The sequence below is a fragment of the Cimex lectularius genome, unplaced genomic scaffold (genome assembly GCF_000648675.2).
Source record: "Cimex lectularius strain Harlan isolate CLEC.00 unplaced genomic scaffold, Clec_2.1 scaffold389, whole genome shotgun sequence".
In the NCBI taxonomy this organism is placed as follows: Eukaryota; Metazoa; Arthropoda; class Insecta; order Hemiptera; family Cimicidae; genus Cimex; species Cimex lectularius.
This window is the reverse complement of record NW_019392953.1, coordinates 208,556-215,156: the sequence shown is the minus strand read 5'-3', so window position 1 is coordinate 215,156 and position 6,601 is coordinate 208,556. Positions and strand designations below refer to the sequence as shown.

Below are 6,601 nucleotides of genomic sequence, written 5' to 3'. Positions count from 1 at the left end.
GAATTTTGTTTGTTCCTTTCGTTTTATTTCTGTTTGTCAGTTCTAGGTTAGACGTTGGAAAGGTTAGAAACCAAAGTAGCGTACGCAGTCGGTTTTAGGGATACGAGTATTGTTCATAATGTATATAATTTATTGATATTACGATAAAATAGGGCAATGAGCTTTTAATGGGAAGCACTTTAATTAAAATATAAATTTATTTATTCCCTTTAAATTTAACAAAGGAGTCTCGTCGTTCCGGCGAGAGATCCCATTCAATATTAAATTGTGGAAACTTTGTATTCAACGGAAAAATAAAATACATTTCAGTATGATACAAAAATGGCGCCGTTTTCATACAATTGATTACAGACGAGTCGAAACTTTCTTATATCGTTATTAAAGCCGCCCCTTCTCTTCCGCAACCCTTCCATTCTCGTTACAGTCGACGGGGAAGTGGAAATTTCATGAATATGCGTCTCTGATTTAATATAGTCGCAATCTTCACTTCACCTTCAATTGACTCCCCTTCGCCCGGACAGATTAGGGTTGTTTGCATGGCAACTCCATTCAGGCCACTAAACCAATTGTACAGCACAGAATGAGAAACAGACTCGAACGCTTATTCCGTTCGGTAAATTGTCATTGGCGAATCGGCAAATTTCCCTGGACGAGTTGCCTTTTATCATTACAATATATGCGACTACTCACTTTTTCAAATACTCGGCCGGTTCAACGACATCTTACCTGAAACAAAACATAATGGATCAAATATAAAATTAATACATTACTAATAAATTCATTAAATTTACTAATTTCGTGGTCCGCTTGACCAATTAACATCTTTCAATTAATTAAGGTTTTTAGTTGAGATAAATAAGTCAGTGTCAAGAGCGGGATTCGAACCCACGATCTTCGGCTAGATACGCCGCTGCTCTACCACTTGAGCTATCGTGACCTCGATCCACTCGGACACCAACGTCCCATCTCAACCCCACCTTTTGAATTTTCCCTCCTTTTTGCCATTTTTCGTTTAATCTACTGTTTTTGAAGGCTGTTTATGAATTTGAACAGTTCTCTCGCATTTGCAAGTAACAGCGTTGAAAAAAGATCCTGTCACTTTTTAATTAAATATTATATATAAATACAAACTCTATGTATATCAGCTGTACAGTTTTTCAATTTTATCAATTTTTTTGTTGTATATATTTATATTGAGAAGTGCATTATTAAATCAGTTTGCTACAATACCTCAATTGACATATCGATTACACTATAAAATATACAATAAACAAAAGAAAAGACTAAAAACATAATAAACAATCAACATGATTGAAATAAAATAGGTATAATCATAAATTTCAATTCCCAAAAATAGTAAAACCATCATTAGGTATATTACCATTTTTTGTACATAACACTGAAAACACCTTGGTAATTACAGTGAAGTTAGTGCCCTTTTATAAAAATTCTATAAACGATTCTAATGTAATTCCTCAACTCTGTCGAATAGATTACAATTAATTAAGGTTTTTAGTTGAGATGAAAAAAAGTTAATGGCACGAGCGGGATTCGAACCCACGATCTTCGGCTTGTTACGCCGCTGCTCTACCACTTGAGCTATCGTAACTTCGATCCACTCGGACACTAACTTATCATCTCAACCCCACCTTTTGAATTTTCCCTCCTTTTTGTCATTTTTCAAACTCATAAGGTGGGGTTGAGATAGGAAGTTGATGTCCGAGTGGACTTTTTTTCATCTCAACTAAAAACCTTAATTAATTGTAATGTATTAATTGGTCAAGCGGACCACGAAATTAGTGAATTTAATGAAGTTGTTATTTTTGTTTTGTTTCCGCAACCACTACGTATTATTTATATATTTGTAAATATAACGGATTTGCCTCGCGTGCCCATCGAGTATAACGCTCGGCCTATTTATAGACTTGACCTCTTCGTTCTGACAATTATTATATCAATATTCCCATTGTTCTGCACATTTTTTCGCACGATAAATAAATTAGTATGATTTGAGACAAAATAATAATTTAACAAATTTCATACCGAACGCCTCTTCGAGCAACATTTCTTTACTTGTTTTGGAAAAAGAAATGGAAGAAAACAGAATCAAATAAATGAAAATGAAGAAATAACACAACAAATTCTTTTGATCAATTAACTTTTCTTTGAACTGACTCAATTACATAAATAGAAAATAATAAAAAATTAAGCTTAGTAACAAAATTAAGTAATTCACTCGTGCTTCACTTGAAATACATAGTTATTATTCTGAAGTTTATTAAAAAACTTAATTATTTGCCTTTTGTAAAAAATTCGTATGCTATATACAATTTTTATTTAGGTCCAAAATGGGGAATTAATTTAAGAGAAAATTGATTCAAGAGACGATCCTTTACATTTTGCAGAAGGAGCAAAATAGATTCATGTAAATCCGGTATGTCTGCTTAAAAATGACTTTATTTACATCTATCCAAAATGGTTTGCTGTGAGATGAAAAAATCTGATAATAGTAGATATAAAATTGGAGTAGAAGGCAGCAGAAATAGGTTTTCTAACCCACTCCGTCGTTAAAAATATTTCCTTCATTGCTGCATTTTCATGAAAGTTCACGTTGTTTTTAAACATTAAATTGTTTAAATAATGAGTCCTGAACTGAGTTTTTTAATCCAACCGATACCCGTTTCCCTAGCAAAAACCTATAAAATTTAAACAATCTTAAATCATCGAAGAATTCCAAAAATTCACTAGGCTGTGACGAAATTTCTTTTCTTAGATTGATGAAGTACAAATACCTGCATAATTTAAAAAATTTTAGAAGCATTTGTTTAGTAGGACACAAAATGTATCACGAGAGAATCATGGTTCAAAGTTGATGGGAAGATTTAATTAGAATTTACGATATGTTGATGAATAAAAACTGAATACTGCAGGTTAAAATTGAATAAATATGTCTTTAAACGAATAAAAACATCTAGAGAGCTTTGAAGATAACGATTGTTGTTTCTTTATCGAGAATATACAGCTGAAAATCTGCTAGAATTGTGAATTTTTGATATGACAATAAAAAGATGCTGAAACAGCAAGACAAGGCATGATAAGTAATGGAATGAACTTCGAAAACTTGTGGCTATAGAATGCAATGAACTTATCTGGTTTAGCAGATTTTTTTTTAAAACCAAAAAGTCAATCTTTATTGTAATTTCAATCTGGGGTAGGAATTACATTTTCCCCTTAGCTTAAAACTGATTTGCCCATGATAAAGGTTTTTGAAGGATAAGTCATGCCGTCTTCGAAAAAATGTACCGATTCTACCAAGTATCTTCCGAAAGCCAATTAAATGAGCCAGTTTTTATGAAATTTCTTGATCCCTAGGAAGTTTTGGTACAGCATGGTGACTTTTCGAAATTCTTCATAGATCTTTCAAAGTTCAAGTTTTATAGGTTGGTGTCGGGGAAACGACTATCGGTAGATGACATATTTACAAAATGTAATGTAAATCTTAAAAATTACTAAATTCACTAATTTCGTGGTCCGCTTGACCAATTCGTATATTACAATTAATTAAGGTTTTTAGTTGAGATAAAAAAGGCAAAAAATGAGATTGAAAAATGGCAAAAAGGAGGGAAAATACAAAAGGTGGGGTTGAGATGGGAAGTTAGTGTCCGAGTGGAAGGAGGTCACGATAGGTCAAGTGGTAGAGCAGCGGCGTATCTAGCCGAAGATCGTGGGTTCGAATCCCGCTCGTGCCATTGACTTTTTATCTCGACTAAAAACCTTAATTAATTGTAATATATTAATTGGTCAAGCGGACCACAAAATTAAGGAAGTTAATGATTTAAAATGAAGTATACTTCACTAAAGCTCTCCGTGGCCATTTCATTTGTCGTCGAGAATCCAATCCGATTGCACGACATTTGAAAAATGGCAAAAAGGAGGGAAAATTCAAAAGGTGGGGTTGAGATGGGAAGTTAGTGTCCGAGTGGATCGAGATCACAATAGTTCAAGTGGTAGAGCAGCGGCGTATCTAGACGAAAATCGTGGGTTCGAACCCGCTCGTGCCATTGACTTTTTAACTCAACTAAAAACCTTAAAAATTACCTCAATTTCGATTAAAAACTACTGGTTACTAGTATTATTTCTGTTGTTCTTCAAGCTTGAGTTTATCTACTTCCCCGTTTTGTTGTTATATTAATGATCGTCATAATATCCTTCAATATTGCCCTAATCAACTCTACGCGGATGACTTACGAATATATTAATATTACCAATATTTTCACCTCATGGCATCCAAATTTAATCTACACGAATCCAAATTGACCTAAATGCCATCAGCTCCTGGGACTTGACAATAGACTCTCTTTCATTATCGATAAGTCCCGGGCTGTAGTGTCTGGATCCTATTCCCTTTTCTAATTCTATTCCTTTGCTCTGCATTAACAACCAATGATCTTCGTTCATCTATCTATCAAACCCTGTCCTGGATCGCTATTCTGGAAACCCTATATTCTCCACCCTCCGCCAATTCTGTCTTGCAAGACGACCCTACCTTGTGCTTGCCAATTTCGCTTATGACTGTTTAGTCTACGGTGGACTCTCCAGGGAGCTTGTTAACAGACTAATGAGAATCATGAACTGCTTTTCTTAGATTCATTTTTTTAGCTTCCCAAAGATATCTTATGTGTCTAATATGTATCGTGTTTTGAATTCCTGCACCCCTCCTATTGCAGGCTATACTTCCTTGACTCCTTCTTCTTTCAAAAAATTTCTTCCCTTTACCATTACTATATTTATAATTTGTTAACATTTAAGTCTTCTACACACACTCGTTCCCGCCCTTCTCATGTCTACCCCACTCATACAAATCCACCGCTTTTAGATGCTCCTTGCTTATACAACCGCTGGAATCCCCGACCTCACTTTATTCGCCGTGTTTCAACCCTTTCCACTTTTATGTCCTGTTTTTGACTACCTCCTGTCCCACAATTTAACACCGAGGATGGTTAATATTCTGTTCATTTTCTTCCGTCTTATTTAATTTAGTACTTTTCATTTGTTTTTGCGCTATTACATTTAAATTTTTTTGCATAGGGTGTATCATCCGATCATTTAATTCCGAAACGATTAACTTTGCAAAAAATGGTCTTCTACAAACCCCAAGTTAATTTTGATAGGATCGACCATTTCTGAGTTTTTCCCTTGAGGTTATGTTTATATATANGCCAACGTTTCGATCTTTATTGAGATCATCTTCAGGGCCTGGACTTTACAAAACATTGTTCAAATTTAACAAATACATGTAGGATGTGGAACAAAATGAATTTATACAAGGCAAAAAAAAATTTTTTATTCAATCAAGTATTTGTACTCACTCAAAGTGTTTGTTTTCTGCGTAATTGTGCCATTCTTGTGTGCCGTGTTGAGATATTGCTGTTCTATGTTAATGGGATAAAACATAAAACAGCACTATCTCACTGGCACACTCAACACGACACACAAGAATGACATAATTACACAGCAAACAAACACTTTGAGTGAGTACAAATATTTTGATTGAATATAATTTTTTTTTTTTTTGGATTGTATAAATTCATTTTGTTCCTCATCCTACATGTATTTGTTAAATTTAAACAATGTTTGTAAATCCCAGGCCCTGAAGATGACCTCAATAAAGATCGAAACGTTGGCACGATAAAGAAAATGTTTTCTAAAACCTACGTCACACCAGACCGCACCTCACGATCTCCGATTAATCCTTGACGAACGGCCACTAAAGACCACACAGTATATCGTATATTATAATTACATCATATAAATAGACTAGAATGCCACTTTCGTTTATTTCACGGCGCACAGTTCATCGGTTTTGCATTAATTGTAAGTCATGATGGTTTAGCATAACCCTTGAGCCGTGAATGATAGTGAAATAATCGTGTTGGGTTTGGGTGATTTTTGTGATTCAAGTATTTATAAGGTGTGTTTGTTTGTGTGTGCGTGCGTGCGTGCGTGCGTGCGTGCGTGCGTGCGTGCGTGCGTGCGTGCGTGTGCGTGCGTGCGTGTGTGTGTGTGTGTGTGTGTGTGTGTGTTTTAACAAAAATTTACAAAAAATTAACTTGGGGTTTATGTAAGACCATTTTTTGTTAATATTAATCGTTTTTAAAATAAACAGGGAGGGCCATTTTGTTTTGTCAAAAAAAGCCCCCTCACGCGTCTTCCGTTGGGAATAACTCAGAAATGGTCGATCCTATCAAAATTCTCCTTTCAATAAAAGTGGCATTTAATAAGCTATAGAATTGAATTGAACAATAAAAATATCCTATATAAAATAACAAAGTTAATATCATTTCCCAGCTAGATTAGAAAGTTATGTTAAATCTGTTACGACCAAGGGATTTCTAGACAAAATTAACGTGGGATTTGCCTAAGACCATTTTTTTGCTATAGTTTCCAAATTAAATGGATGGACTGTAGAAGTTCATACACCCTGTATATTCATTTTGACAGGAATCGTGCCAAATTTTACAATTTTTTTGTTATTCGAAAGGGTCCAAAGACCCAGAATAAAATTTATTTTCTTCTTCTTCTTCTTCTTAAATATAAATAG

At 34.5% G+C, this 6,601-nt stretch overlaps 1 non-coding gene across 1 annotated transcript; it reads right to left on the bottom strand.

The window, feature by feature from the left end:
- Window positions 1-1,536: 1,536 nt before the first annotated feature.
- On the bottom strand, window positions 1,537-1,609 carry Trnav-aac. Its single transcript has one exon. It is a non-coding gene; the product is annotated as a tRNA-Val (tRNA).
- Between the last annotated feature and the right edge of the window lie 4,992 nt (window positions 1,610-6,601).